The sequence below is a fragment of the Haematobia irritans genome, chromosome 1 (genome assembly GCF_050003625.1).
Source record: "Haematobia irritans isolate KBUSLIRL chromosome 1, ASM5000362v1, whole genome shotgun sequence".
NCBI lineage: Eukaryota > Metazoa > Arthropoda > Insecta > Diptera > Muscidae > Haematobia > Haematobia irritans.
In genome coordinates, this window is record NC_134397.1 from 251,956,290 (window position 1) to 251,980,026 (window position 23,737).

General features: G+C 29.1%; 1 protein-coding gene and 1 long non-coding RNA gene across 5 annotated transcripts in view; both read right to left on the reverse strand.

The window, feature by feature from the left end:
- LOC142220253 (uncharacterized) overlaps positions 1–23,737 on the reverse strand; it is a 346,247-nt gene that overhangs the window by 169,710 nt on the left and 152,800 nt on the right. The window lies entirely within an intron of this gene.
- On the reverse strand, positions 22,862–23,328 carry LOC142219635 (uncharacterized). Its single transcript, XR_012717681.1, has 2 exons — positions 23,116–23,328; positions 22,862–23,053 (listed from the first exon to the last, which is right to left on the reverse strand). It is a non-coding gene; the product is annotated as an uncharacterized LOC142219635 (long non-coding RNA).

Genomic DNA, 23,737 nt, shown 5'->3' on the forward strand with positions numbered 1-23,737 from the left:
AATTTAACTATTTCAAGGCATGCAAGTATCACTATTTATCCTAAATATGTGTAATTTGATTTACATCAGAAAACTGGATTATCTTATCTACCATATCTAACAATAAAAATGGACGTTCAATTCCACCGTTGAGTTCTATGCATCTACAGTTTCCCCACTAACTTACAGTTACACAAACGAGTACTTTGGATTTGAGCTCTTCGAATTGTGAGACGTAGGGTTAACATTGATAGCAAGAGAGTGGTTTAAGGCATTTGCTATAATATGATTTTGTGTTTTCATATGCATGTTATTGTTTCAAGGAGGAGACAGTTTGAGATATACTGGTAAAAATTTGATTGCAAGAGAGTGATACAAATCAATTGATATAATATGATTAGTTATGATATGAATGTATTATTGAGGGGGCTGTGATTGGGAGTTACAACTTTCAGACATTGATTTTTTAGCAAATATGCATTTAACTGATAATTTCAACATATGAAGCATCTACAACCCCCACAATACATAAATACAACAAAATCATATAACAGCAAATGCTTTAAGTCGCTCTCTTGCTAGCTACACACAATATCTCTCAAGCTGTTTACCCCATGGCAGAATAACAGAAATCCAACACAACAACCATCTAACTAATAAGACACTCAAAATATCTTAGAAACTATAAAAATTCAAATAATTTTGTAAAAATTGCCTTTTTTTCTGAGAAAAATTTGATTAAATCAAAAAATTTTAGCTGTATATAAAGAAAACTTGACTTTGTTTAATTTGTATCCTCCCTAGTATCCATTTTTATCTGTCCTTCTTTGTCGAAACACAGATCTCTTCCCTTTGTATATATTTATGGAAATTTCCCTTACATGGAACATGTATTGATGTCATTTTTATTTATTTTTCAAATAATTTTCAAACATCTATGATATCTCAAACAAATCATTCTTTGTTTTTCATCACCATCATACCCTTTGACAATCATTCCATATAAACTCCAAAAGGCAAAAAATCCCCTGGACAAAGGGATATCTTCTCTTCCAGTTCAAATTCAAAATAAATATTTGCTACCCATTGAAAACAAATTGAAAATTCACTACCAGTTCAGACTTCAGTTGTTATCGAACTCAAACAACAAATTCAGTCTACACGGAACAATTTTCAAAGCAAACAGAAACTTTCAATAACGGAGTGATTTCAAACGAAAAAACCAAATCGATTTCTCAAAGTATGGAATGCCATACAAAAGGACAAACGACTATTTTCATATAAAACCAATAAAAAAAATCGGTAAAATTGTAGAGCTGAAGATTGTAAAGAGATTTGAAGGGAATAAAAAGCACCAACAAAATGTCCATTCCCGTGTCACAATGCAATCAAAATTTATTGAAAAATATGAAAAAACTTGTGCAATATAGAGATGCAAATTTGAAATGAGTGATTGTATCATATGGTATGGTATATGAAAATCATAAAAAAATTTCGGTATTCGACCGACAGGTATGGCAAAAATTGTCGAATGTCCCATAAGATCATATCTTATTATCAAAATTTTATTCTATAGAAAATTTTATAAAAATTTTTTCCTGTAGAAAATTTTGTCAAAATTTTATTTGTATAGACAATTTTGTCAAAATTTTACTTGTATAGAAAACTTTGTCCAAATTTTAATTCTATAGAAAATTTTGACAAAATTGTATTTCTATAGATTTTATTCCCATAGAACATTTTGTCAAAATTTTATGTCTATAGAAAATTTTTTCAAAATTTTATTTCAATACAAAGTTTTCTCAAAATTTTATTTCTATACAAAATTGTCTTAAAATTAAAAAAAAACTTATTTCTATATAAAATTTTGACAAAATTTTCTATACAAAGTTTTGTCAAAATTTTATTTCTATACAAAATTTCCCCAAAATTTGTCAAAATTTTATTTCTATTGAAAATTTTGACAAAATTTAATATCTAAAGAAAATTGTGTTAGCATTTTATTTATATAGAAAATTTTGTTAAAATTTTAATTCTATAAAAAATGTTGTAAATTTTGTGAAAATTTTATTTCTACAGAAAATTTTGCAAAAATTTTTTTATTGACATTTTTGTTAAAATTTTATTTCTATAAAAAATTTTGTAAAAATTTTATTTCTATACAAAGTTTTGTCAAAATTTTATTTCTATACCAAATTTTGTAAAAATTTTATTTCTATAGAAAATTTTGTCAAAATTTTATTTGTATAGAAAATTTTGTCAAAATTTTATTTCTTTAGAAAAATTGTCAAATTTTATTTTTATCAAATATTCTTCAATATTTTACTTTATTTTATGTTTATTTTATTATTTTTTAAATTTTGTCAAATTTTATTTCTATTGAAAATTTTGTCAAACTTGTATTTCTATAGAAAATTTTTTGTCAAAAGTTTTGTCAAAATTTTATTTCCATACAAAATTTTATTTCTATAGAAAATTTTGTCAAAATTTAATTTCTAAAGAAAATTGTGTTAGCATTTTATTTATATAGAAAATTTTGATAAAATTTTATTTCTATTAAAAATGTTGTAAATTTTGTGAAAATTTTATTTCTATAGAAAATTTTGTTAAAATTTTATTTCTATAGAAAATTTTGTAAAAATTTTATTTCTTTAGAAAGTTTTGCCAAAATTGTGTTCCTATAGACAATTTTGTCAAAATTTTATTTCTTTTGAAAAATTGACAATTGACAAAATTTTATTTTTATTAAATATTCTTCAATATTTTACTTTATTTTATTTTATTTTATTTTATTTTATTTTATGTTTATTTTATTATCTTTTAAATTTTGTCAAAATTTTATTTCTATTGAAAATTTTGTCAAAATTGTATTTCTATAGAAAATTTTTTGTCAAAAGTTTTGTCAAAATTTTATTTCCATACAAAATTTTATTTATATAGAAAATTTTGTTAAAATTTTATTTCTATAAAAAATGTTGTAAATTTTGTGAAAATTTTATTTCTACAGAAAATTTTGTTAAAATTTTATTTCTATAGAAAATTTTGTAAATATTTTATTTCTATACAAAGTTTTGTCAAAATTTTATTTCTATACATAGTTTTGTCAAAATTTTATTTCTATACAAAATGTTGCCAAAATTTTATTTCTATACAAAATTTTGTCAAAATTTTATTTCTAAAGAAAATTTTGTTAAAATTTTATTTGTATAGAAAATGTTGTCAAAATTTTTTTTCTATAGAAAATTTTATTTCTAAAGAAAATTTTCCAAAAAAAAAATTATTTGATAGAAATTTTTGTTAACATTTTATTTATATAGAAAATTTTGTTAACATTTTATTTATATAGAAATTTTATTAAAATTTTATTTCTATAGAAAATTTTGTCAAAATTGTATTGCCTTAGAAAAATTATCAATTGACAAAATTTTATTTTTATCAAATATTCTTCAATACTTTACTTTATTTTATTTTTATTTTATTATTTTTTATATTTTGTCAAAATTTTACTTCTATTGAAAATTTTTTCAAAATTGTATTTCTAAAGAAAATTTTGTCAAGATTTTATTTCTAAAGAAAATTATGTTAGCATTTTATTTACAAAAATTTTATTTCTATATAAAATTTTGTGAAAATTTTATTTCTAAAGAAAACTTTGCGATTTTTTTTTTGTATAGAAATTTTTGTTAAAATTTTATTTATATTTTTTATTATATTTATAGACATATATTTTATTTATAGGGATTTTATTAAGATTTTATTTCTATAGAAAATTTTGTAAACATTTTACTTCTATACAAAATTTTGTCAAAATTTTATTTCTATAGAAAATTTTGTCAAAATTTAATTTCTAAAGAAAATTGTGTTAGCATTTTATTTATATAGAAAATTTTGTTAAAATTCTATTTCTATAGAAAATGTTGTCAATTTTTTTTTTTCTATAGAAAATTTTGTGCAATTTTTATTTCTAAAGAAAATTTTGCAAAATTTTTTTTATATAGAAATTTTTGTTGACATTTTATTTATATAGAAAATTTTGTTTACATTTTATTTATATAGAAATTTTGTTAAAATTTTATTTCTATAGAAAATTTTGTCAAAATTTTATTTCTTTAGAAAAATTGTCAATTGACAAAATTTTATTTTTATCCAATATTCTTTATTTTATTTTTAAAGATAATTTTATCAAATTTTTATTTCTATTAAAATTTCTCAAAACTATTTATTTATATTGAAAATTTTCTCAAAATTTTATTTCTAAAGAAAATTTTGTCAAAATTTTATTTTTATAGAAAATGTTTTCAAAATTTAGTTTTTACAGAAAGATTTCTTAAAATTTTATTCTTATATAAAATTTTGTCAACATATTAGTTTGTCAACATATTAGTTATATGTTTTGTAAAAATTTTATTCATATAGAAAATTGTGCCAAAATTTTATTCCTGTAGAAAATTTAATCAATTTTTTTTTATATATGAAATTTTGTGAATATTTAATTTCTGTAGAACATTTTGTCAAAATTTTATTCATATAGAAAATTGTGCCAAAATTTTATTCCTGTAGAAAATTTAGTCAAAATTTTTTATGTATATTAAATTTTGTGAATATTTAATTTCTGTAGAAATTTTTGTCAAAATTGTATTTCTAAAGAAAATGTTCTCAAAAGTTCATTTCTATAGAAAATTTTGTCAAAATTTTTTATTTATATTGAAAATTTTGTCAAAATTGTATTTCTAAAGAAACTTTTGTCAAAATTTTATTTCTATAGAAAATTTTCTCAAAATGTTATTTCTATAGAAAGTTTTATCAAATTTTATTTCGGTAGAAAGATTTCTCAAAATTTTATTCTTATATAAAATTTTGTCAACATTTTAGTTCAATAGGAAATTTTGTGAAAACTTAATTTCTGTAGAAATTTTTGTCAATTTTTATTTCTAAAGAAAATTTTTTCATGGCTCACTCACAAGTATGGACTTATGGATCAAATCTTGCACTAAGAGAAAATGTACACATAGGTCAACCCATAACTTGCTTTTGCAACTATGGCAAAACATTGTCGCCATAAATGTCATTGCCGTCAATAGTTGTTTTTTTTTTTTTGTTATGCTATTGCATTTGTTCACGTGTTTTTCTCTTTTTCCTTGTAACCATTTTAATGTTTTCACCCTTTTTGTTACTAAAGGGAATACAACCGTCCTTGCAAATCCTTCATAATATGAAGTGGCCAGTACATGTTTTTCAAACGTGATGATAACATTGTTGGTGATGCTTGTAATGGTGGTGGGCGTAGTAGCAGCAGCAGCAATGGTAGTGGTTATGGTGATCTTAGTGTTAGTGGTTTTCATGGTACCACCACACCATGGTCCAATGACAATATTTCGATGAAAACATAGGTAGCAACAACCATGAAATGGATTTTGTTTCTTGTTTTCGTTCATTCGATTTCGCGTTATTTCGCTGCCATTTTTCAACCTCTTGATGTTGGATTGCATTTTGTTTGAATTTTGTACAATTTGTAGTAAGTAGAGCTTATGAAAATTGAGGGTTATTGAAATGGCAATTAAAAGAAATCGATAATGAGTTGCCTTTAAGTATCGAATAACCTGTTAAGACATCATCAAGAAATTTTTTAGAGAAAATACAAACATTTTGCTACTGAAATGCTAAATTGATTACAATCTTTCTAACAATTGCAGCAACTTAAACACTCTATATCAATAACAAAATTTTCCTCGGATATGACCATGAGAACATAGAGTCAAATATTCTTACACTAGCTAGAAATTCGAATTTCAAATATATTCAATAAATTAATACAGAAAAATGTTGGAAACTAACTGAAAACCTAGATCTTCTCGGTTATCTGGTGCTATCGTCTGATCCAGTTTAGGAGTAATACTAAATATGACAAAGATAAAAATTCAACAATGAATTTTGTTATGTTGACATGGGGAAGTAAAAAGTTTGAGAGTCATTGTGGAAGTATTGGTAGTAAGAGCGTGAGCTAAAGCAATGAGAGTAATGCAATTGTATTTTATGATGGGGAGAGAGATCCAAAAACATCCGTTATTCTGTTGTGTTGTGTTGGCGTGAATTATAGAAATTTTGCAAAGTAAAGCTAAGAATTATTTTTGTTTTTTTAATAGTCGGTTGCGGAGAAATTTGCATAAAAAAATATTGAGGTTTTGTTGGTTATTGTGAATAGCTGTTTGGGCTTTTGTTATGCTGACATGGGGAAGTACGAAATGTTGACAGTCATTGTGAGAGCATTGGTAGCCAGAGCAGGAGCTAAAGCATTAAGAGTAAAGCTATTGTAATTTGTATGCATACACTGAGAGGAATTTGATGGGGAGAAATGTTTTAGATGGAAAAACATCAGTCATTCCATTGTATTATTATGGAATTAAAGAAATTTTGCAAAGTAGAGCTAAGAATTTGTTGTGGTTGTGGAGCAATATGCATTTAAAAAAAATATTGACGTTGCGTTTGCTATTGTGAATAGCTGTTTGGGTAACAGTTGTTTAGTTGGCTTTTTTTATGCAGACATGGGGAAGTACGAAATTTTGAGAGTCATTGTGAGAGCATTGGTAGTAAGAGCATAAGCTAAAGCAATAAGAATAATGCAGTTGTATTTTTTGCTGAGGGGAATGTGGTGGGGTGAGTTATTTTATATGCGAACAAATCAGTATGTGTTTAAATACAATCAGAGCTATAGGCGGTAGACGATCACTCGTTTACGTGTATTTCTTATGGACAGCCAACAATCAGCGACGCAATACCGTGACGGCTAGCGGCGTGTCGCCACATTAAAATCTATTCTAATTCCTTAACAGAAAATGGAATAGTGTTGCCATCGCTTAGCAAATTTCTAAATTGTGACAACAAAAAGAAGAAAATAGAATGTTGTTATATTTGTTGGTCATGGATTTTTTTTTTCGCCTAACGTTATGGTTATATTTACACACCATTTCGGTTTTATTGACGATTTAGGGACAGAGAGAAAGAAAGCAAATAAAGTCTAGAAAAAAATTTCGATAGAATTGATGATGGATCGAACAAATCGACCAGATTCTGTATTTTTATACCCACCACCATGGAATGGTTATGGGGGTATAATAAGTTTGCCATTCCTTTTGTAACATATCGAAATATCGATTTTCGACTATATAAAGTATATATATTTTTGACCAGGGAGAAATTTTATGACGATATAAGCATGTCTGTCTGCCCTTCTGGCCTTTAATAATGGAGCTATCGTATACACCGCTCATTCGTTTGTCTTAAATTGGAAATCTAGAGCTATTTTAGGTCCACAAAGATGTATGTCGAATATATGGGTTCATGTTCTGGTATAGCCACCGTATAGACCGATTTCTCGATTTAATCTCTTGAGCTTCCAGATTTATCCGATTCGCCTGAAATTCAAAATGTAAAGGTACTGTAGGCCCAAAAATAGGTGAGCCGAATTGATGTGTGTCAGACCGATTTCGCGATTTGCCATTTTGGGAGTCAAGACACCCCTAAATATGTCAGATGATTTGTCCGAAATTCAAAATCTAAAATTGTTTTAGCACGACAATATGAGAAACAAATATTTTGCACATCGTTCTCGATTGCCACATTTGGTAGAATTCTACCAAAAATGATAGATTTTGTACTGTTTAGTAGATTGGTGGAATTCTTGGTGTTTTTGACAAAATTTTCAATAGTAATAAAAATTTGACAAAATTTTCTATAGAAATAAAAATTTGAAAAAAATTTCTTCTACGGAAATAAAATTTTGTCAAAATTTTCTATAGAAATAAAATTTTGACACCATTTTCTATAGAAATAACATTTTGACAAAAATTTCTATAGAAATAACATTTTGACGAAATTTTCTACTCTAATAAAATTATGACAAAATTTTTATAGAAATACAATTTAGACAAAATTTTCTAACAAAAATTAAATTTTGACAAAATTTTCTATAGAAATAAAATAAAGAAAAAATTTTCTAGCGAAATAAAATTTTGACATGATTTTCTATAGAAATAAAATTTTGGCAAAATTTTGTACAGAAATAACATTTTGACAAAACATTGTATAGAAATAACATTTTGACAAAATTTTCTACTGTAATAAAATTTTGACAAAAAAAAATTTTATAGAAATATCATTTTGACAAAATTTTCGATAGAAATAAAATTTTGACAAAATTTTTTAGAGAAATAAAAGTTTGACAAAATTTGCTATAAAAATAAAATTAAAATCTTGTATAGGAATAATATTTTGACGAAATTTTCTACTGTAATAAAATTTTGACAAAATTTTCTATGGAAATGTAATTTTGACAAAATTTTCTATAGAAATATAATTTTGACAAAATTTTCTATAGAAATAAAAATTTGACAAAATTTTCTAGAGAAATAAAATTTTGACATGATTTTCTATACAATTTTGACACAATTTTCTTTAGGAATAACATTTTGACAAAGTTTTCTAGAGAAATAAAATTTTGACAAAAATTTCTATAAAAATAAAATTTTGACAAAATTTTCTATAGACATAAAATTTTTACAAAATTTTCCATAGAAATAACATTTTGACAAAAATTTCTATAGAAAAAACATTTCGACAAATTTTTCTACTCTAATAAAATTTTGACAAAATTTTCTATAGAAATATAATGTTGACAAAATTTTTTATAGAATTATAATTTTGACAAAATTTTCTATAGAAATAAAATTTTGACAACATTTTTTAGAGAAATAAATGTTTGACAAAATTATCTATAAAAATAAAATTAAAATTTTGTATAGGAATAATATTTTGACGAAATTAATTAAAATTAGGTTGGTAGAATACTTGGAGTTTTTGACAAACTTTTCAATAGTATTAAAAATTTGACAAAATTTTCTATAGAAATAAAAATTTGACAAAATTTTCTAGAGAAATAAAATTTTGACATGATTTTCTATACAATTTTGACACAATTTTCTTTAGGAGTAACATTTTGACAAAATTTTCTAGAGAAATAAAATTTTGACAAAAATTTCTATAAAAATAAAATTTTGACAAAATTTTCTATAGACATAAAATTTTTACAAAATTTCCCATAGAAATAACATTTTGACAAAAATTTCTATAGAAAAAACATTTCGACAAATCTTTCTACTCTAATAAAATTTTGACAAAATTTTTATATAAATACAATTTAGAAAAAATTTTTTATAGAAATAACATTTTGAAACCTTCAAACCTTGACAAAATTTTCTAAAAAAAAATACATTTTGACAAAATTTTCTATAGAAATAAAATAAAGACAAAATTTTCTAGCGAAAAAAAATTTTGACATGATTTTCTATAGAAATAAAATTTTGTATAGAAATAACATTTTGACAAAACATTGTATAGAAATAACATTTTGACAAAATTTTCTACTGTAATAAAATATGGACAAAATTTTCTATAGAAATATAATGTTGACAAAAATTTTTATAGAAATATAATTTTGACAAAATTTTCTACAGAAATAAAATTTTGAAATTTGTTTTTTTCTTTTTTGACAAAATTTCCTACTGCAATAAAATTTGGACAAAATTTTCTATAGAAATATAATGTTGACCAAAAATTTTTATAGAAACATAATTTTGACAAAATTTTCTATAGAAATAAAATTTTGACAAAATTTTCTATAGAAATAAAATTTTGACAAAATTTTCTATAGAAATAAAATTTTGACAAAATTTTCTATAGAAATAAAATTTTGACAAAATTTTCTATAGAAATAAAATTTTTAAAAATATTTTTGAGTGTTGTTGACCTATTTTATGTTTATTCTGATTATTAATTTTGTTCGGCTTGAGGTCATAGAAACAATCGATTATTGATTTGTTTTAATATTTATTTCAATATTTCGGTTAGTGCCACTAACCATCTTCTGGGATTTTGTATCTACATAAAATACAAAAATTAAATTACATTTACGGCCATTTTCATGTATCTCCGTTAGACTTTAACTCCCAGTTAACAGAAAGTAAAATCGAAATATCTTCTCTCAGGTTAACTTTAACTGAAATTTTTTTAGTAGTTAAGTTCCTAACTGGCATATGGAATATATAGACAAGATGACAGACATGTCCATAGTACGGTTTAAAAGTTTGTTAGCTAACGTAGCACTAACGGAGCTTCCTGAAAATGGGGGTTAATGTTCACAAAAATCACAATTGTTATTGAAAATATATTTTATCGAAAAATAACTAACTTGAGTTCTTGTGCTGCTGTTTGTTTCGCAATTCACCGTACACTAAACTTCGTTTGTGTCGATGCTTGTTTATAATATGTCGATACATTCTGGCGCATTCTTCCGTGTCTTTTTTGAAATTCATTCTTTTGTCAGGAGAGAGATCTATTATATTGAGCATCTCAAGAGTGTATCTTCGTCTATGATTATTCTCTTGAGCAAGTATCTCGACGTCTGTGAAGTTGGGCTTGTGTCCTGTTGTTGCACAGTGAGCTGCAAGTGCTGTTTTTATACCCTCCACCATAGGATGGGGGTATATTAACTTTGTCATTCCGTTTGTAACACATCGAAATATTGCTCTAAGACCCCATAAAGTATATATATTCTGGGTCGTGGTGAAATTCTGAGTCGATCTAAGCATGTCCGTCCGTCCGTCCGTCTGTCCGTCTGTCCGTCTGTCCGGCTGTCCGTCCGTCTGTGGAAATCACGCTAACTTCCGAACGAAACTAGCTATCGACTTGAAACTTGGCACAAGTAGTTGTTATTGATGTAGGTCGGATGGTATTGAAAATGGGCCATATCGGCCCACGTTTACGTATAGCCCCCATATAAACCGATCCCAAAATTTGGCTTGCGGAGCCTTCCGGAGCAGCAAAAATCATCCGATCCGGTTGAAATTTGGTACGTGGTCTAAGTATACGGTCTCTAACAACCATGCAAAAATTGGTCCATATCGGTCCATAATTATATATAGCTCCCATATAAACCGATTCCCAGATTTGAACTCCGGAGCCTCTTGGAGGGGCAAAATTCATCCGATCCGATTGAAATTTGGTACCTGATGTTAGTATACGGTCTCTAACAACCATGCAAAAATTGGTCCATATCGGTCCATAAATATATATAGCTCCCATATAAACCGATCCCCAGATTTGACCTCCGGAGCCTCTTGGAGGAGCAAACTTCATCCTACCCGATTGAAATTTGGTACGTGGTGTTATTATATGGTCTCTAACAACCATGCAAAAACTGGTCCATATCGGTCCATAATTATATATAGCTCCCATATAAACCGATCCCCAGATTTGACCACCGGAGCCTCTTGGAGGGGCAAAATTCATCCGATCCGTTTGAAATTGGGTACCTGATGTTAGTATACGGTCTCTAACAAGCATGCAAAAATTGGTCCATATCGGTCCATAATTATATATAGCTCCCATATAAACCGATCCCCAGATTTGACCTCCGGAGCCTCTTGGAGGAGCAAAAGTCATCCGATGCGGTTGAAATTTGGTACATTTCGTTAGTATATGGCCTCTAACAGCCATGTAAAAATTGTCAAATTTTATTACTATAGAAAGTTTTGTCAAAATTTCATTTCTATAGAAAGTTTTGTAAAAAGTTTATTTCTATAGCAATGTTTTTCAACATTTTATTACCATAGAAAATTTTGTCAAAATTTTATTTCTATAGAAAATTTTGTAAAAAATTTATTTCTGTAGAAAATTTTGTCAACATTTTATTTCTATAGACAATTTTGTCAACATTTTATTTCTATAGACAATTTTGTCAACATTTTATTTCTATAGAAAATTTTGTCAACATTTTATTTCTATAGAAAATTTTGTCAAAATTTTATTGCTATAGAAAATTTTGTCAACATTTTACTTCCATAGAAAATTTTGTCAACATTTTATTTCTATAGAAAATTTTGTCAAGTCTTTATTTCTATAGAAAATTTTGTCAAAATTTTATTTCTATAGAAAATTTTGTCAAACTGAATTATATACGTACTTAATCGGCCTTTTTATTTTTGTTTAATATATACCCCTTATGGACTAACTTACAATTTAGAAGACAGTGTTAAAAAGTTTTACGATACCTTGCCATCGGCAAGTGTTATCGCAACCCAAGTAATTCGATTGTGGATGACAGCCTTTAGTAGAAGTTCCTACGCAATCCATGGTGGAGGGTACATAAGATTCGGCATGGCCGAACTTACGGCCGTATATACTTGTTTGCTCTACTGATTTGTCTACAGCTTTAAGGTCTGATTTATGCGACGAAAGTCTTGTCTTAAGTTTGGTCATTGTAGTGCCAACATATGCCATTGGGCATATGTTGGACTTGTCTCCATTACATTTAATTTTGTACACTATGTTACTCCTGTCCTCATTCTTTATTTTTGACTTTGTGTTGCTGAATAATTCCTTTACTGTTCTCGATGTGCGTGAAGCAATTTGAATCTTGTCCTTGTTATATACTTCCGATTTGAAAAAACGCTCTGAGAATCCTTCAACGTAAGTCATGGGTTTGTATGACTTATCCTTATTATGGTCCGGCTCTTCAATAGTCTTAGGTTTAATGTTTTCGTCAAGTGTTTTATTTTTAACTTTTTAACTTTTTTGACAAAATTTTCTATAGAAATAAAATTTTGACAAAATTTTCTATATAAATAACTTTTTTACAAAATTTTCTATATTAATAACTTTTTGACAAAATTTTTAAGAGAAATAAAAGTATGACAAAATTTTCTATAAAAATAAAATTAAAATTTTGTATTTGACAAAATTTTCTACTGTAATAAAATTTTGACTAAATTTCCTAAAGAAATATAATTTTTACAAAATTTACTAAAGAAATAAAATTTTGACAAAATTTTCTACTGTAATAAAATTTTGACTAAATTTCCTAAATAAATAAAATTTTTACAAAATTTACTATAGAAATAAAATTTTGACAAAATGTTCTACGGAAATAAAATTTTGACAAAATTTTCTATAGAAATAAAATTTTCTCATAGAAATAAAATTTTGACAAAATTTTCTATAGAAATAAAATTTTCACAAAATTTTCTATAGAAATAGAATTTTGACAAAAATTTCTGGATATTTAAGATTCGGCCCGACCGAACTTAATGCTGTATATACTTATTTTATTTTTAATTTCCCGCACATTTTTTATAACCCTTTCGCCAAAAAAATAAACAGCTAAACTTAATTCGAATGGCAAACTACTGACCGAAATAAAACGATACAATATTTCTCTATTACGTGCCTTTTGTGACGATATTTTCTAGTCGCATGGCGAGGGGTGAAAGTGGCGTAGGCGAGCACTGTATACAGCATCAAAAGTAACCTTCACCACACATTAATGTTACCTTTCAATGAAGGTCTCTTGCAACCTTAATACGAGTATAGCCAAAAGAGCGAAGTTATGTTTTGGTATTGGTTTTGTGTACAACAAAAAAAAAACAAACCTCGAAACGATGAGTGCGTGTTTTTCTTACTGAGCTCAAAACGTAAGTATGTACGGGTGAGTATATGGGTAAGTGAGTGAGTACGTGTGTTTTCTTTTTCGTTTTGTTGCTTGCCCACTTATAATCAAAACCTATTGCTCTTATACTCCACACCCCCGCCTCCACCCAGAAATACACACAAAAACCATTCGCTGTGGCAAATTGCGGCCCTTTGCCGTTCTGCAACATAAATGTTTACACTCTAATGGCTCAGAAAACTATTTTTTTCGCTTGAATTGAAACTTTTTTTCCTTTGTTGCCTTAGTGGTGCTAAAGGGAAGATATTTGTGTTTCTTTACCAAGCGCCCAACCAAACCCCTTACCACCTATTCAAAAATTCTAGTCTCATTTCTCAGAAGGAATTTGTCTGTAAATCCAACATAAAATCCTGCCTCTAAAAAAAACTGCTCAATGATTTTTATATTGTCGAAGGCAAGATTTTGTATCCCCTGTCACAACAACAACAACAAAAATTTGACATTGATTTATGATGTGTTATAAATCTGGACGTCAGAAAAAGATTTTTTTTTGGTACCACAAAAATTCAACATCCTTTTACCACTAAACCCAAAATTCATCTAACTTAAGGGTCGAGTGAAATTTTAATGGTTTTAGTTTTTTAGGTAAACTAAAGTAGCCTAAAATTAAATCACATTGTGCGGGATTTTTTATAAGTTTTACTTTTTTAGGAAATACTAGATCTGTAACAGAGGGCAAGATCAACATTTTTCGTTGGTTTATGCAAAAATATTTCCAAGAAACACTCCATTGCGGGCAATGGTTATTTGGAAATTTGATTCTTTGTCATTGTATAATGCAGGCACCAGGCCTAATAAATACGCCACGAAAAAAACCTAGAGACAGACAGACAGACAGACATCGCTAAATTTGTGATGTGATTTGCACAAATGTACAAACTACTAATATTTAGATGCGAAAATGCTCATCCGATCACACTGCAAACTATTGTCCAAGCAAACTCTTAGAGAGAGAGAGAGGCAAAGAGAGAAAGAGAACTTCAAAAATCACCACTAATCGTTCCTCGTTATCAGTTAGGTATGCCACAATTCAGTGTTGCCAGGTTGGGGGGTTTCCCCCAAATTTAGGGGTTTTTTACACGTTTAGGGGGATTTTTAGGGGTAACATTTATTTGGGGGGATTTTTGGAGGTAAAAAAAATATATTATGGCGATTTCGATTGGGAAAAAAGGTGCAACATTCTCGAAATTGATTACCAAATATAAAGGACACTGTCATAAATTTTGGATCCTCTATCCCTCACAATATTATGAATTAACAATAACTTTGGAATGACACTATTATTTGAGCGAAAATACAATGAAGGAAAAAGAAGTGCAACACCAGGGCAACATATTTTTTGCGAAACGAAAACGCCCTTAGATCTTATAAAGTGGAGCAATTCTCAACAAAATTTGGAACAACTCTGGCATGAATTTTGAGAAAAAAATAAGGGAAGTCAACCCATGTTCCTAAATACAAGCTAGTATGCAATGACATTCTTTTTTAAACGCATCTGTTGAAGGGGCATTTTTAATATTTGATACAATTAAAAACCAGGTTAGGTTTGGTTAGGTGGCAGCCCGATGTATCAGGCTCACTTAGACAATTCAGTCCGTTGTGATACCACATTGGTGAACTTCTCTCGGAAATATCACCAGCATTACTGACACGCAGAGAAGGAATATGATCACCTCAAACATGTTTCAAGAGCAAAATGTTATTTTTTTGTGGTGACCATGTAACATGTTTGTCACTAAAATGTTATTTTATCGTCAAATATAACCTGCTTGCCGAAATCAGATACATGATTTCCGAGAAAATAACATGGTTGCGAAAACCATGTTACATGGTCACCACCCAAAAATAACATTTTGCTCTTAAAACATGTTTGAGGTGATCATATTCCTTCTCTGGGTGGAGGTGGGACAATCCACCGCTGAACAACTTTTTGGTCTTCGGTCGAAGCAGGAATCAAACCCGAATTTGTGACAAGTGGTGTAATGATTTTTATTTATTTCAAAAGAAAATTTTTAGCATTAAAAAACTTATTTTGTCTAAAATTTTGTTCCTCAGAAAAAATCTTCTTTCAGTTTTTATACTTGTGTTAAATTTAAGTTTTTAATAAGTGTATAACTACAGGATTTTTACTGAAATTTTTGGCCTCTTTTTGTACTATTTACATACATAAAATTTTTGGGGGTTTTTGAAAAAGGTCTAGACCAATTTAGGGGTTTTTTTCTTAAGATTTGGGGGGAAGAATCAAAAATTACCTGGCATCACTGCCACAATTTAACTTTCTACTTCAAAGTCGCTTTTTTTACTATTAATGGCGTTAAAGAAAGATAAGTGATAAGCGAAAAGCGAAAACATTAAAGGTCGATAATTCGAGCCCTGGTAAAAAAACATATTTTATTTAATATTAGTAAATTAGAAAAAAACACTGTTTTCGATTTTACTTAATTTTTGAGAAACATTACAAATTTCAAAAAGTTGACTTTGTTAGCCTGTTTCACAAAAATCTTTAAAAATTGGTTTTCATTTTTCTTGGTGCGGCATGAGATATTGGTCATTGTAACAACTATTTGAACTAATGTCATTATTACAATGTTAATAAATAAAATGCCCCAATCTAAGTATATCGAACGTAGAGAGAATAGAATAGCTCATTTTTTGCAATAATTTCGGAGACGGTCACCGCAACATTAAAGAATGGATTTTATGTTTTAAAATTTTCAGGCAAGCAAAATGTGTCCAATGTTCTTTTTTGTGACATTTGCACGGAGATTTCAACATAAAATGTATTTCTAATGAATCACTCTCAAGCGAGTTAAAGTTTACGTTTCACATTTGTTAAGGAGTGTGGACCAAGAACCAAGATTTTTTATACGAATTTTTACAACACTCGAAAGGCCAAAGTTAAGTCCCTAACTATTTTAAACAATTGCCTTACAATTTAAAAAGTTTAAACCTCTAATCTCTGAGCCCATAGATTGCCTTTCATTTTCTAAAATAAAGGTAGAAAGTTTAACTCTCTGTACTCTGAGTGTTTTGCCTTTCGATTGCCTTTCGTTTTCAAAAAAAAGTGGGAAATTCTTTAAAAAATGTCTAACGGAGCTAATACCATAATTTCCGAGGCAAAACATCACCAAAAAAATCACAAAATTTGCAGCCCTGGTACAGGTATGGCAAAGAAAATTTTTGTTCGTATGCGTGTCCGTATAATTGCTCTCTTCATAACTTCGAAAAATGTAATTTGGAATTAGGAAAAAACGAATGTAATTCATTATTTTGTTCTCTAATTTGTCTAATTATCTTTTTTAAAGAAAGGCTTTACAATTTTTGTTTGGAATTTTTATACCCTCCATCATAGGATGGGGGTATATTAACTTTGTCATTCCGTTTGTAACACATCGAAATATTGCTCTAAGACCCCATAAAGTATATATATATTCTGGGTCGTGGTGAAATTCTGAGTCGATCTAAGCATGTCCGTCCGTCCGTCCGTCCGTCCCACAGTGGGGTTTTTGATGTCAAAAGTGGGAATTAATTCGAAGTAGCTTTTCCTGTTTATAGTTTTAACTTTTTTCGGCCAAATTCACTAAAAGACATAAAACCAATCAAATTTTAAATATTTTTTAGTCCACATTTTATTTGTTTTCCATTAGTTAATTTGCAACAAAAAAAAAAGAAAATGAATATCTGCTTTTTGATCTGATTCTTAACAATTATTATCATCATCGTCAGAAAATTACTATATGTATCATTATCATCAACACTGGCATTTTGATCACCATCAAGATTTGACTCAAATATCAACATTTGAATTGCTTCCATAGGCAAATTGTGGGGTTTCTTCTCTTTTAATTTCTCATTTCTGATATAACTGGATCCGAATTATGTTAATTAACAGTCTTTTAAATATATCTTCATTTGACTTTTTCATAGAACATTTTCGCAAAAAATGCTCTCTAAAATTTTTAAAATCATTGTTTCTAGGTTCTTGCGCTTCTTCCGACAACTGTCCAACTGGAAGTAAAGCGTGGTTAATTATTTCTGCTCCAAGTAATAAATATTTGTGAACAGTTGGGGACATATAGTACCAGGGGTTGAAAAATGTATTTCCATTTAATTTCGAAATGTGCAAAAAAGTGCAGACAACTTTTTCATCTATGCTTTCAAAAGAGTTTATTGTTTTAGAAAAAATAAACTTTTTTACTTAATTTGGCTTTACTCACAACTATTTGTCGACATATTTCTCGAAATCCTCTAATTTAAAGACTTACGAGCGAAACCAAATTTCATATAATAACACAAGTCAAATATAAAAATAAAAAACACAAAAATAATCTTATTAACCTGAGGATGGAGGTTCCATTATTATTTTTTTAATTATCGCTTTAGAAAACACTCAAAACTAATTTTTAAGACACCAATAAATTACATTTATATCGCACGCAAGGAAAACGTAAAATAACTCCAACTTCAAACACATATAGTGACACAACGGTACTTGTCAAAGACACAATTTTTGCGCTAGTGATGTGGAATTTTGTGTACTTTTACCGACTATAAAAATTTTTTCGGTTCTCCTAAATTTCATTTTTCAATTAATTCCCATTTTTGGTATCAAAAACCCCAATGTGCGTCCGTCCGTCTGTTGAAATCACGCTAACTTCCGAACGAAACAAGCTATCGACTTGAAACTTGGCACAAGTAGTTGTTATCGATGTAGATCGGATGGTATTGAAAATGGGCCATATCGGTCCACTTTTGCGTATAGCCCCCATATAAAGGGACCATCAGATTTGGCTTGTGGAGCCTCTAACAGAAGCATATTTCATCCGATCCGGCTCAAATTTGGTATATAGTGTCGGTATATGGTCTCTAACAACCATGCAAAAATTGGTCCACATCGGTCCATAATTATATATAGCCCCCATATAAACCGATCCCCAGATTTGGCTTGCGGAGCCTCAAAGAGAAGAAAATTTCATCCGATCCGGCTGAAATTTGGTACATGACGTTGGTATATGGTCTCTAACAACCATGCAAAAATTCGTCCATATCGGTCCATAATTGTATATGGCGCCCATATAAACCGGTCCCCAGATTTGGCTTGCGAAGCCTAAAAGAGAAGCAAATATCATCCGATCCTCCTGAAATTTGGTACATGATATTGGTATATGGTATCTAACAACCATGCAAAAATTGGTCAACATCGATTCATAATTATATATAGCCCCCATATAAACCGATCCCCATATTTGGCTTGCGAAGTCTCCAAGAGAAGTAAATTTCATCCAATCCGGTTGTAATTTGGAACATGGTGTTAGTATATGATCTTTAACAACCATGCCAGAATTGGTCCATATCGGTCCATAATTATATATAGCCCCCATATAAAACATTCTCCAGATTTGACCTCCGGAGCCTCTTGGAGGAGCAATATTGATCCGATCCGGTTCAAATTAGGCACGTGGTGTTAGTATATGGTCGCTAACAACCATACCAAAATTGGTCCAATCACACAAAAATTGGTCCATATCGGTTCATAATCATGGTTGCCACTAGAGCCAAAAATAATCTACCAAAATTTTATTTCTATAGAAAATTTTGTCAAAATTGTATTTCTATAGAAAATTTTGTTCAAATTTTATTCGGTTCATAATCATGGTTGCCACTCGAGCCAAAAATAATCTACCAAGATTTTATTTCTATAGAAAATTTTGTCAAAAGTTTATTTCTATAGAAAATTTTGTTAAAATTTTATTTCTGTAGAAATTTTTGTCAAAATTTTCTTTCTATAGAAAATTTTATCAAAATTTTTATTTTTATAGAAAATTTTGTGAAAATTTTATTTCTATAGAAAATTTTCTTAAAATTTTATTTCTGTAGAAAATGTTGTCAAAATTGTATGTCTACTTTGTCAAACTGAATTATATACGTATTGGATCGATCTTTTTTGATTTATTTGATTTAATATATACCACGTATGGACTTACATACACCGTGGTGCAATGGTTAGCATGCCCGCCTTGCATACACAAGGTCGTGGGTTCGATTCCTGCTACGACCGAACACCAAAAAGTTTTTCAGCGGTGGATTATCCCACCTCAGTAATGCAGGTGACATTTCTGAGGGTTTCAAAGCTTCTCTAAGTGGTTTCACTGGAATGTGGAACGCCGTTCGGACTCGGCTATAAAAAGGAGGTCCCTTGTCATTGAGCTTAACATGGAATCGGGCAGCACACAGTGATAAGAGAGAAGTTCACCACTGTGGTATCACAATGGACTGAATAGTCTAAGTGGGCCTGATACATCGGGCTGCCACATAACCTAACCTAACCTACATACAATTTAGAAGATGGTGTTAGGAGGTTTTAAGATACCTTTCCCATGGGCAAGCGTTACCGCAACTTAAGTAATTCGATTGTGGATGACAGTGTTTAGATGAAGTTTCTACGCAATCCATGATGGAGGGTACATAAGCTTCGGCCTGGCCGAACTTACGGCCGTATATACTTGTTTCTCTTTAAATCTCCCTTCTTAGTACTCCCTATGAATTGCTAGCAGAGATCTTTTTGGAGAGTAAGAGCGATCTTCTTTAAAACGAGAAACTTATAGTAAAACACACCTAAAGGCAACAAAATTGTTTAAACAAAACTTAGTTAAAACTGTAAAATAAATAAACAGAGTGTTGTTGTTGAATGTTAACAGCTTGGAGAAGGTGATGTTGTAAACTTCATATGTTAACTTCGCTCCAACGTAGCCGATTATCATGGAAGCATTACTGTTTTATATTATTCGAGTATAGATTAACAGATGTTTTGTTAACGGATGAAAGAGAATGGGTGTTGGTTGAGTTCTTCCACTAATCTGCACTTGAGATGTTGTTTATTCTTTTGGATCATTGTGTATATGTGTGTTGTTGTGATATTAGGCTTTTGATATGCTGACTGTAAATTTGAGAGTCATTGCGGGAGCATTGACTACAAGAGACTAAGCTAAAGCAGTGAGAATAAAAGTTGTACTATGTTGAGGAGAGTGTGGTAGAGGTTCCGTAACAAAAGATTGAGCTAAAGCAGTCATAATAAAAATAGTAGTGTTTTGAGGAGACTGCGGTGGAGAGTCAAAGGTTTAGCAATTAAAATTATCAGAAAGTCTGACATTTTTGCCGAATCATTTCAAAAGAGTAATTTTGTAAAATTAAACTTAGTTTTTTTTTTTAATTAAAAAAATACTATATATTAATTTAAATATTACAGGATTATACAGGACAGCAGGGAAAGTCACTTGCTTACTATCTGTGGATGATAGCTATATCCACACTCAAAAAAAATTGAACTCACTATTTCACTAAAGCCAATTTAACTATATTTTAGTTCATGAACTTATTATATTTGGTGAAAGTTTCATTTACTCTAATAATTTTTTGCGTACGTTAGTTAAATGAGCTAAAAGATGGAAAAAAATTATACACAAGTTAAGGATAGAGATTTACTAAATTCGTATATGTCATAAAATAATTCATTATTTCTTCAAATTTGTAAATTTTACTACAAAAGCGTCCATCATGAACTTCGTATGTCACTAAAGACATTCTTGCAATTTTGAACTCCAATTTTTTCCTTCAAACTACAAAATTTTGTTTAAAAAGTGAAAACAACTATTTATGTCTAATAAATTTTCTTGAATTTGTCGAAAAATGTTTACTTATTTTTGTGATATCGGCGCGATGCCAGCGCTTGTAAAGGGTGATTCTTTTGAGGTTAGGATTTTCATGCATTAGTATTTGACAGATCACGTGGGATTTCAGACATGGTGTCAAAGAGAAAGATGCTCAGTATGCTTTGACATTTCATCATGAATAGACTTACTAACGAGCAACGCTTGCAAATCATTGAATTTTATTACCAAAATCAGTGTTCGGTTCGAAATGTGTTTCGCGCTTTTTTATCGACAAATTTTGTTCAGCGATGAGGCTCCTTTCTGGTTGAATGGCTACGTAAATAAGCAAAATTGCCGCATTTGGAGTGAAGAGCAACCAGAAGCCGTTCAAGAACTGCCCATGCATCCCGAAAAATGCACTGTTTGGTGTGGTTTGTACGCTGGTGGAATCATTGGACCGTATTTTTTTAAAGATGCTGTTGGACGCAACGTTACGGTGAATGGCGATCGCTATCGTTCGATGCTAACAAACTTTTTGTTGCCAAAAATGGAAGAACTGAACTTGGTTGACATGTGGTTTCAACAAGATGGCGCTACATGCCACACAGCTCGCGATTCTATGGCCATTTTGAGGGAAAACTTCGGAGAACAATTCATCTCAAGAAATGGACCGGTAAGTTGGCCACCAAGATCATGCGATTTGACGCCTTTAGACTATTTTTTGTGGGGCTACGTCAAGTCTAAAGTCTACAGAAATAAGCCAGCAACTATTCCAGCTTTGGAAGACAACATTTCCGAAGAAATTCGGGCTATTCCGCCGAAATGCTCGAAAAAAGTTGCCCAAAATTGGACTTTCCGAATGGACCACCTAAGACGCAGCCGCGGTCAACATTTAAATGAAATTATCTTCAAAAAGTAAATGTCATGGACCAATCTAACGTTTCAAATAAAGAACCGATGATATTTTGCAAATTTTATGCGTTTTTTTTTAAAAAAAAGTTATCAAGCTCTTAACAAATCACCCTTTAATACTGTTTAGTTAACAATTTCCAAAAATATTCAAAATTTTTTAAAATAATCAAAATCAAAAGTTTTCTTCCTGGTAGGTTCACTGTTTTTTCAGTGCATGAAATCCAATTAAGGATATTTTCTCCATTTTTAATGGCTTTATCTATGATATAAAATGAAGTGAAATTTTATGTAGATTGGCGAATGGTTTTAATTGTTTAATTTAAATAAGATTTAGTGGAGAAAATTTTCAATTTTTTTAATATTGAACAATGCCAATTTTGTATTAATTTGCGTACACCCAGAAAAAAGTGACCCCTTCTTTAAGTTAAAATGAACTCATTGTGAAGAAAGTTGAACTTCGTATAGCGCCAAAGACATTTTTATTTGTTTGAACGATGTGATTTTCGTAGAAATTAGGTATAATGCATTCCATATATTAGTTAACGTTTTCCTATATTTATGTACCACTATACTACAGAATGAAAAAATTTAACTGATTTGAATTCATATATGGAATAATTTTATTGAAAATTTTTCATTCATTTGGACAAATCTTACACATTTGTGGTAAAACGTTTACTTCATAATTAGAACTGCTTACCTTCGTTTTTAAATACAATTTTATTTATTTATATAGGCAATTTTTTCATCAATAAAATACACGTTTTATTAAGATATTAAATATATTTATTAAGAATCAACAGCATCGACTGGCCTTGAAATACTAGTTTATTATTCCACTATTTCCAATTTCCATGTAATGTCATCAACTGTAAAACGCATTTTTCTTCTTGTACCTTTCACTTTTAATAAGTTGCTGCCTAACGATTTTGTCCTCCTTTTATAATTTCAATACCTACAAATATAAAAAATCATAAACCATTTTTGTTACAAAAGGTTAGCGTCACTGAATATTACCTGTTAATTGAAGATTCCAAAATGAAGACAAATGAAAGGGTTGTTATTCTGCTGGTGTTTTCTTTCTTTATACGCCATCACGAACATTGATAGATTTATTTTCAAAAAACGAAAATTGTTCTCACTAATTTAAAATAATAAATATTTTATATATGTTATTTATTATATTATTTTACCATATTATTTTTTCACAATCTCTCCGTATACCACAACAACGCGATTCCAACTAAAAAAACAACCCACGCGCAAACACATCGATTACGATGACAGGTATCGATTACAGGTAGACAATAGAAATATAGGAAAATTCTAACAAGTATTCTAACAAGTGTGTTTCCTTAAGTTTTGAAAGGATTGCATACTTCTTAGTACGAATGAACTAAAATATTTTTTTATGTCAAGTGTTTGTTCGTATGTATGAAAAACTTTCTATTATAAAGGAAGTCGCAATTATCATTTTATAAGAAATTTTACTAATTTTGAGGAAACTTGGTTTTAGTTCAGTTTTTGTTTATTTTTACGAATGCTTTGTTATCGGTGAATAAAATTTTCTTGTTCAGTAGTAAATTCTTATACCCAGCGAAGAAAATAGTATGAGTAAAATTCATGCCTTATTCTAGTT